The sequence below is a fragment of the Schistocerca americana genome, chromosome X (assembly GCF_021461395.2).
Source record: "Schistocerca americana isolate TAMUIC-IGC-003095 chromosome X, iqSchAmer2.1, whole genome shotgun sequence".
Lineage (NCBI taxonomy): Eukaryota > Metazoa > Arthropoda > Insecta > Orthoptera > Acrididae > Schistocerca > Schistocerca americana.
In genome coordinates, this window is record NC_060130.1 from 670,655,975 (window position 1) to 670,666,581 (window position 10,607).

Genomic DNA, 10,607 nt, shown 5'->3' on the forward strand with positions numbered 1-10,607 from the left:
TTGGAAGACAACAATTTCTTTTCTCGTTTAGTGTTGAGTGATGGGACTACATTCCATCTAAGAGGAAAAGTGAACCGCCACAACGCAATAACATAGAAAACACAACAACCACATAACACAGTCCAGCACGAAGGAGACTCACAGAAGTTTCATGTGTTTTTCGCTGTTATCCGGGGAAGAAATTTCCGGCTTTCTTTTTCCTCAGTAAGACAGTTACAGGAATCGTGTTTGAGATCTGAATTTTTCTGCAAGAAAATAACATGACATTATTCAACGGCGCGGAGTACTAGCGAACTGCCACCAGTGTGGAAGAGCATTAATGAGTTGTCTCAACGACGGATCACCTGTGAAAGGAGAAAGACGGAGGGGGGCTGGGATAGGGGGGGGGGGGGGGGAGGAGGGGCAGAACATGGATCTCGCAATGCACCATTGGCCTCCAAGATACACTGTTTTTTAAGGGTTTCTGAAATATCCCACTTGAAACGAGTATGGGTGAAACAACGGCGCCGCATAGCATCAGCAGTGAATGTAGTAACTCCAGCTACATCGTAAGGCATGGGACTAGTATAACTATCATCTGGATGTTTTTCGTGCGTGCGGCGGAGATTGCATTGAACTTTTGTGAAATGCAAATGAAAATTTTGATTCTGATTGCAAAAGTACCCCAAGTTTATATGCACGTGCATGATAAAGATATACCTTTGTAAGATTAGATGTTTTTTCTGAAAATAAAAACTTTATTGTCCCAAGCTTCTACGATGCAGATAAAAAATTAGTAAAACTGGAAAGACGACGTCGATTTCGATCCATTGACGACATATGTCACCTGGGATATAGTAGATGTACTTATAAGGGTTTCAGCGTCGTCCGCCAACAGATAGCTTAGTAACAGCTACCAGAGCGCTACTAATATCTGCCCTTTAATAGGAAATGCTCACAGCCAGAAGGCTCTGTATGGCTCTGAGCACTATGGGACTTAACTTCTGAGGTCATCAGCCCCCTAGAACCTAGAACTACTTAAACCTAACTAACATAAGAACATCACACACATCCATGCCCGAGGCAGGAATCGAACCTGCGACTGTAGTAGTCACGCGATTCTTGACTGAAGCGCCTAGAACCGGTCGGCCACAGTGGCCGGCAACAGTGACGCGAATATAGAATAAATTTACTTTATTTCACGTCTATGATCACAATTTTTTTTGTCATCAGACTATCGGTTTTATAAAACATAGTTTGATAAAAAATTTGTGACCATAGTCGTTAAGCAAAGGAGATACTCTTTTCACAGCAGGAAATCGATACGTAAGTAAACTTGCATTTCCAGTGAAATTCAGTTTTTAGTGGTATGTTTCCAGCAGTGCATGGGACGATGTGGCTTGTGTGCATTGTTACATCTGTCACCATGCATCGAACGCTCATTAATAGCTTATACCATGCGTACACCACAGGGACATTATTCGAACATTCAACCGCTATCGTGAGACGTAGAACCCTGAACATCTATTTAGTAGTGGCTGTCACTGCTCAGCAACAGCAGCTGATACCGCTATCTACAAATTATGACTGTTAAATATCCCGAGGAGTGTGCAACGGAAATGTACGCTGCCTTTCGGATGCAATGGGGAGTGCTGTGTCGACAAAGACAGTACCCAACCTTCTCCATACGATCAATTCGGCCTGTAGGTGTCCTTTACGAACAGTAGTATAAATCGACAGTACCGTGCTGTATGAGGAAGATGGACAAGGGAACACCTGGGCGGAAGCTGGATCAGCGGAGTCCAGTTCTCTTCGCGGACGAGTGCAGGATATCTCACACCTGACGATCGTCATAGAAGAGTGTGAAAGCGACTGGGTACCAATGCAGGGGTAACGCGGCCGTTCTATGGGTTCGGCAGGGAGGTGGATCAGCCACCTTGTATCATGTAAGACGCCTCTCATCATAATCTGACGGATAAGGTCAGCAGCGATCTGCAGCTGTTTGCTGATGACGCAGTAGTGTGCGGGACAGTGTCGTCATAGTGTGACTGTAGGAGGATACAGCAAGAATTAGACAGAATTTCTATTTGGAGTGACGAGTGACAGCTTTCTCTAAATGTAGACAATTTTAACTTAATGGGGGCGAGTTAAAAAAACAATTCTGTATTGTTCGAATAGAGTATTGGTGGTGTGTAGCTTGATACAGTCACGACGATTAAATATCTAGGCCTAATGTTGGAAAACGATGTGAAATTGGTAGTAGGGAAGGCGAATGTTCGTCTTCGGTTAATTTGGTAAATTTTAAGAAAGTACAGCTGGTCTGTTAAGGAAGTCACGTATAAAACACTATTGAGATCTATTCCTGAGTACTGCTCAAGTATCTGGGATCCCCACCATGTTGGGTTAAAAGAAGGTATTGAAGCAATTCAGGGACGTGCTGCTTAGATTTGTTACGTGTAGATGCGATCAGCATGCGAGAATCACAGAGATGCTTCCTGAACTGAAAAGTGAATCCCTGGATGGAAGACGACGTTGTTTTTAGGAAACGGTATTGAGAAAATTTAGAGGATAGGTACTTGTGTCAGAGAGCAGAACGATTCTATTGCCGCCTTTGTATATTTCGCGTAAGGACCACGAAGATAAGAGAAATTACTACTCGTACGGAGGCATAAAGACAGTCGGTTTTCCTTTACTCCATTTGGAAGTGGAACAGCAAAGGGAATGACTATAGTGGTACAAGGTACCCTCTGCCACGTGTCGTACGGTGGCTTGCGGAGTATGCATGTAGATGTCGATCGCTGTCGAGGAAAATTTGAAGACTTTGCGGCACTGGGACAGAATCCTCCAACGTAATGTCTAGCCCTGCGGTCAACATTTCGGCGAAGGGGTTCGTCTTCCAGCACGATAAAGCGTGGGCACATTAGCGCCCACCCGGCAAGACAGGCGTGAACCAAATGAAATGGCCTACAATAACTGCTTGTATGCAGTAGATTGAGTATGCTTGGGACAAGTTTAAAATTACTGTGCTCCGTCTCAAGAACTCTTCTCACACACTGGATGACTTCAAGAGATCTACGGTGGACAGAAAGCCAAGGAGAACCCTAGCATGTACAATGATTGCGGTGGAACGGCGTGCTACCAGTCTTACCCATCAGAAGATTTTGACTTCACCGAAGAATAAAGACGCACACTTCCCAACAGAGAGTCAGTATTTTCTTTATTTTTACGTTATTTCTACATCTACATCTACATGGTTACTGTGCAATTCACACTTAAGTGCCTGGCAGAGGGTTCATCGTACCATTTTCATACTGCTTCTCTACCATTCCACTCTCGAATGGCGTATGGGAAAAAGGAACACCTAAATCTTTACGTTCGAGCTCTGATTTCTCTTATTTTATTATGATGATCATTTCTCCCTACGTAGGTGGGTGTCAACAAAATATTTTCGCATTCGCAAGAGAAAGTTGGTGATTGAAATCTCGTAAATAGATCTCACCACAAAGAAAACCGCCTTTGTTTCAGTAACTGCCATCCCAACTTGCGTATCATATCAGTGACACTCTCACCCCTATTGCGCGATAACACGAAACAAGCTGCCCTTCTTTGCACTTTTTCGATGTCCTCCGTCAATCCTACCTGGTAAGGATCCGCGCATCAATATTCCAGCAGAGGACGAACAAGGGTAATGTAGGCTGTCTGTTTAGTGGGTTTGTCGCCTCTTCTAAGTGTTCTGCCAACAAAGCGCAGTCTTTGTTTCGCCTTCCCGACAGTGAAGTTCTTTTATTAGTTTTATCAGGCTTATTATTTCTTTTCCTGCTCCCTTTATATCTAAGGTGACAAATGGTCAGGTAGTGCTAAACATTTTTGGAGCAGTATATTACACAGAGAACTCATTTTATTCCAGAAACGTAAACTGCCATAAACAAATTAGCAGAAGCAGCACAGGCAGGCGAGTAGGCAGCGGGTTCTCCCCACCGTTTGGACGTGGCTGTGCTCCTGAGTCGCCCAGTTCGTAGCGAATCGCGCGGCTGAATTTCCAATGTGTGGGATGATATACAAACTGCAATTTGAGACTCAGCCGTGCGGAAAGCTCTCAGTACGAATCCGGCGTCTGAAAATAACCTTTGAGTAGAAGAAATACCAGCAGTAAAAGGACGTGGCATGGCCGCTGCCCACTATACGCAGCGGTGCGGTAAGTGATCTCAGCTGCCCTTTTAGGGAACTCCGTAAGATATTAAAAAAACTAGAAACCCGCCTCGATTGCGAAAAAAGTACCTAGTGTTAACCTAGGTTTCGGCGTAGATAACTACACCTTCTTCAGAACAATAAAACCCACAAGTACCTAAGAAGACCTTTGTCAATGATTAAAAGAGCACCACAGCTATACATTTATAAACAAAAAAAGGGAAACACAAATAGTACATATGTACAAAGTCTAAACCGTTACTTAACTTAATGGGGTAACCTCCACCTCACACCGGCCTATGTTCGATGGGCCATGACCCGCCATAAACTGCAGCTAAGGTCTTCTTAGGTACTTGTGGGTTTTATTGTTCTGAAGAAGGTGTAGTTATCTACGCCGAAACCTAGGTTAACACTAGGTACTTTTTTCGCAATCGAGGCGGGTTTCTAGTTTTTTTAATATATTAACCAACGATTGCTGACGCGCTGCGATGTTGAAGGTTCTTAACTCCGTAAGAAATTATTTTACCGATGTGTACGAATATTTTTTTGCTCTGATGATAGCTCGGAAATAATAGTTGTTGGTAAAGACACGTCCGCAGTCGAATTTTTTCTTCATAGTACACATATAATTACAAGTGCAACGATCGCGTAGAGTAACGCGTAATGTGCTACAGATCTATAACTTGAACAATCTTTTTTATGAGCCGCTTCTTGTACTTCTGCCTAAGATTTTCATCGCAGCTTATTCTAACGCGTTGACAATCCAGATGCAGGGTTGATTTCCCAGCAATAACTAGGCGGATGTTATCAATTAAGAATCTGAAAGTGCATCACAGATGAAATACAGGGAGATTCAGCTGACCTTAACGCTATAGTTTCATTCAGCCCTCAGTATTATAGCTGGCCTTCATAAACCACGCGGGAGATTTCATATCCTTTCGCTCGCTATGTGGAAACTGTTAGTTCTATAGAAAAACTTCAAGGAAGACTTACCAAAGTGTCCTTCGAACGTACCTCCACCCGACACTCATCCTTCACTAGTCAGGATTTCTAGTATGTTGTTCGTGGCACTCCCTATTAGCACTGTACAAGCTATTCTCGATAGTCGATCTGTTTTGGTCTCTATTAATTACGCTAGTACGTCAACAACATAGTCGGATACTTCGTTAACATTATTAATTCAAACCTGCCCGTGTGGGTAATGAACGAAAAATGATTTCTGTAAGCATTACGCTAAAACAAATTACTTTGACAATTCGACCCAAACTTACCACTTAAAAGCACAGTAGTTCCGTAGACAGAAGGCCTGACGAGTGAAACGATGTAATTATTTTACGCTGTTAAATTCACAAACTGTTCGTGTAAGATTTACACACACGTCAATTTTACAATTTGTAAGTGTTAGTAGGCACTTGCCGGTGCCGTAATATGGCCAGTCAATGAAGACAAAAAAATTCAAATGCAGGAAATAATTCGTGTAGTCGCACACATTAGTACAATGGTGGGAAGGGATGTCAGGAACAACATACCCTGACCAGTGGGGTCTGAATGTGGGAGTGGGGGTGCGTTTGAAGGTCACTTTTGTACGTTTTCTTTGAATAACTCGAAACCTACGCCCTCTAGCGAAAACGTATCCCAGTACTAAATTTAACTGCATTGGAATTCCTATAAATATGTCCCGTTCAATTCTTCTGTAGGACTAATAGGCTATACGTAGCGAAAGAGTGAATATATAATCTGTCGGGTGGTTTACGAAGGCCGTACTAACATTGCGGGTTACATAAAACGCTAGTGTTGGGGGCAGCTGAATTACCCTGTGAACAACAAATTTCCATCGGTGAGGGGGATAAATGAAGAACAATAAAAACACAAGTACTGACGCCACATACTACTATATACAACCAGCAGCATTGCGATTCGTGTGCGTAATCTGCACCTAGCAAACAATTGCTTATTACACAGTAGGACTGCAGTCGATGCTCTGAGACCCAGAAGGCAGCCGGACAGGCTATCTTTTTCGAATGGCGTCGATAAATCGTTTACCGTATAAATTAGGATAGATGGACATTGGCAAATGGCGGGCAAGTCAAAGATGCAGGCGGATAGCCGGGTGTTCACAGATCACGGAAACAAAATTCCAGCTACATTTTCGGGCATAGAGAAGCTTCCGCTATCATGCACGGCGTTAACTGCCATTTACTGTTATATGAATGGACAGGTCTGTCTGCTCTTGATGCAGTCACCAGAAGAGTGATGTCGAGTACTGTGCTCGGAAGGCTTGATAAGAGCTGCTACTCAGTGTGACTGCAGAGGCGTCTCCGTGAGGGCCACGCGCTCACGACGGAGGCTGTATGTAACTGACAGGAGCGAGTGCTGCAATCGCTATGCCAAAATTTATTTCCATTGCACTACAAATAAGCATAGTCGGACAGGATCCTCTTTAGCTTTTACGGTGTTAGAGTGCCTTTTCTTGTTTTGATGAGAAGCTGAAATGGATTATCCTCTGGCAAACATCCGCGGAAGAATGAGGCGTTATTACGTGGGCTGGTAAATACCTATGTCATCGTACGTTTCTCCAGATTGAGGCATGTGACAGGGACGATCATTCGAGGCAAACATTTTTAGTTGTCGTGGACTCTAAAGCGCATACCTAAAGGGCTATGGGCACTTCTTCACCTATGATACCGTGAAGCAAATCTTTTCTACTGTAAGCTCTTTGCTTTTCATATTTTGAGAGGTGGTAGTACGAACCAAAAGAAGAAACGAAAATGAATTCGTGGTTTCCTATCAGAAAGGTCACAGTTGCTAGTAACTAAGGGAAAGTCATCGAGTAAAATAGAAGCGATATCTGGCGTTCCCCAAGGGAGTTTTATGGGACCTCTGCTGTTCCTAATACATTTAAATGATATAGGAGACAATATGAGCAGTCCTCTTCGATTCTCTGCGGATGGTTCTGCCATTTACCGTCTAGAAAAGTCATCAGAAAAACAAAAGCAACCAAAAAATGATTTAAAGAAGACATCTGTACTGTACGAAAAGTGGCAGTTGACCCTAAATAACGAAAAGTGTTAGGTCATCCACACGAATACTAAGAGGAACCCGTTAAATTTGTGTTACACGATAAATAGGACAAATCTAAAGGCTGTCAACTCAACTAAATTACTAGAGATTACAATTATGAACAACTTAAACTGGAACGATCACAGACTATGTTGGGGATGGGTGGGGGTGGGTGGGGGGAGGGGGGGGGGGGGGAAGCGAACTGAAGACTGCCTTGTATTGGCAGACGACTCAGACGATGCGACAAAGACGCTAAAGAGACTACCTATACTTGCTTCTCTGTCTTCTGCTAGAGTACTGTTGTGCCCTATGGGACCTTCACCGGCATGATTTATGGAGGACACTAAAAAAGTTCTCCCCCCTGCGGGTCCGGGGGTTAGAATAGGCCCGAGGTCTTCCTGCCTGTCGTAAGAGGCGACTAAAAGGAGTCCATCCCCCCCAAGGAGTCCATCCCCCTCAAGGGGGTAGTTAGCGCCTGCGTCCGGAGACGGACGGTCCCACGACCTATATTTGTGATCTTTTTGGTTTTTCACTTCTCGTTTCTTCCTTCTTTGGTTGGTTCCTTTCTTTGTTCTTCTCCATCTCATTGTCTTTCTTACTCTTCTCCTTGCCTTCCTCTCCTTGCCTTCCTCTCCTTGCCTTCTTCTCCTTGCCTTCTTCTCCTTGCCTTCTTCTCCTTGCCTTCTTCTCCTTGCCTTCTCTGGTCTCCGCTTCGGCGTTCGAGTCAGTCTGTCCTCTCTCTCTTCCTTTTCCTCTTCTTCCTTCCTCCCTGTGCGCGCCTGAAGGCTGACCCACGCGTTCGCACGTGTAGCCGGTGACGGGGGTAACGCGTAATTCCCCGCCCTGGATAGACAAGTAAGGCACGCACGTACCCCCTGGTAAAGGCCAGGCCCAGGGAGGGGTGATTGTCTGAGCTGATACCTTCTGACCATGCCGATTGGTCCCTCCGTCTGTTTCTCAGGAGGTGTGACCTGAGGTGTAAACATTCACCTAAGGCGAGAGTGCCCTCTGAGAGGGTCCCCATAAGGAAGGAGCGCGCCATCGGAGACGCTGGCAATCATGGGGGATTCCTCCGCAATGAATTTCTCTTCTTCTCTCTCGACTTCTGCCCACAAACGGAAACATGACCAGCCCCCAGTGACAAAAGTACTACCGCCTGCCCCACAGTTCCTCGTCGTTTCTCGATCTGAGGACGGAAAGGATTTTTCCTCTGTCAACCCTTTCGTTATCCAGAAGTGCGTAGATGCCATAGCCGGAACTGTTAAGTCTTGAACCAGGTTGCGTAATGGTACCTTGTTACTAGAAACTGAGAACGCCTTTCAGGCACAAAAACTGCTTCGAGCCACACTCCTGTACACGTTCCCTGTCCGGGTGGAGGCTCACTGAACTTTGAATTCGTCTCGTGGTGTGGTCTATTCTAGATCCCTCGACGGATTGACTGACGAGGAGATTCAGTCTCTCCTCGCTGAGCAGTGCGTGACGGCTGTCCATAGGGTCATGAAAAAGGTCAACAATGACCTTGTACCGACCTGGACACTTTTCTTGACCTTTGATAGTGTTAAGCTGCCATTGCGCATCAAAGCGGGCTACGAGGTTATTTCTGTTCGCCCCTATGTCCCGACACCTACGCACTGCTACCAGTGTCAGCGTTTCAATCACACTCGACAGTCTTGTTCCAATGCGGCTAAATGTGTCACTTGTGGCAGGGATGCCCATGAGGGTGACTGTCCACCTCCGTCTCCTCATTGTGTGAACTGTCAGAGTGACCATGCAGCATCCTCCCGCGACTGTCCCGTCTATAAGGAAGAACGCTGTATCCAAGAAATTCGGGTCAAAGAGAAAGTGTCCACCTCGGCTGCTCGCAAGCTATTGGCAAGTAGGGAGCCCACGCTGCTCCCAGCGGGGAAATACAGTACTGTCCTCGCCTCTCCTCGGACTACCAGGGAGGTGGCAACCCAGACATGCGATCTGACCTTCAGCACCACGGTCGTCCGTTCGGCCAGTGCTAAGATCGCGCGGTCGACGTCTCCTCTTCCTCCCATCACCCCACAGACACCAGCCCCTTCATCAGCTTCTGCTAAGACGAAGACCCAGAAGTCAGACGCACGGGCCTTCAAGAAGGAACCGTCCTGTGCAGACTTCCTACGTACCTCGACCTCCCAGCCATCGACCGGTACTTCCACCAAACGACCTTCCAAGAAGGCTCATAGGAAGCACAGTTCTCCTTCTCCGCCACGGCGCATTTCTTCTCCTGCGCCACCCAGCGGTTGCCGCCCCAGGCCGTCATCCATTCGCCTGGCCGCACCGCTGGTAGCCGAACATCTGGCCGTTCACCGGCGGAGGAAGCTCCCCCTCCCGGCCATCTTACCAAGATGGCCGATGAACCTATAGAACCAATGGACGATGACTGTCCGCCTACTGATAGCGGCGGCAGTGCTCGCTCGAAACCAGGCCCTCAGCGGCCTTCGCGGTGACCCCTTCTTTCATCTTCCTTTTCTTCTTATGATGGCACTTATTCACTGGAATATTCGCAGCATTCGCTCCAACCGAGAGGACTTGAAGTTGCTGCTCCGCTTGCACCGTCCGCTCGTCGTAGCCCTCCAGGAAACGAAGCTATGCCCATGCGATCACATTGCCTTGGCACACTACACCTCTGTGCGTTTTGACCTACCCCCTGTGGTAGGTATCCCGGCTCATGGAGGGGTTATGTTGCTGGTCCGGGATGATATTTACTACGATTCCATCACGTTGCACACCGGCCTGCAGGCAGTTGCCATCCGAATTACTCTCCCCACTTATACATTTTCCATTTGTACCGTTTACACTCCATCGTCGTCTGCTGTTACCAGGGCAGACATGACGCAAATTATTGCTCAGCTACCTGCACCATTTTTGTTAACTGGAGACTTCAACGCCCACCATCCCCTTTGGGGCTCTCCAGCATCCTACCCGAGGGGCTCCCTGTTAGCAGACCTTTTCAACCAGCTCAATCTTGTCTGCCTCAATACTGGCGACCCTACTTTTCTTTCTGCCACATATCACACCTATTCCCATTTAGACCTCTCTATATGTACTACCCAACTTGCACGCCGGTTTGAGTGGTATGCACTTTCTAATACATATTCGAGCGACCACTTCCCGTGTGTTATCCATCTCCTGCAGCACACCCCCTCTCCATGCTCATCTAGGTGGACCATCTCCAAAGCAGACTGGGGGCTCTTCTCTTCCAGGGCGACCTTTCAGGATCAAACCTTCACAAGCTGTGATCGTCAGGTCGCACACCTCACGGAAGTCATTCTCACTGCTGCTGAATATTCCATCCCTCACCCTACTTCTTCTCCACGTCGCGTACCGGTCTCCTGGTGGACCGCAGCATGTAG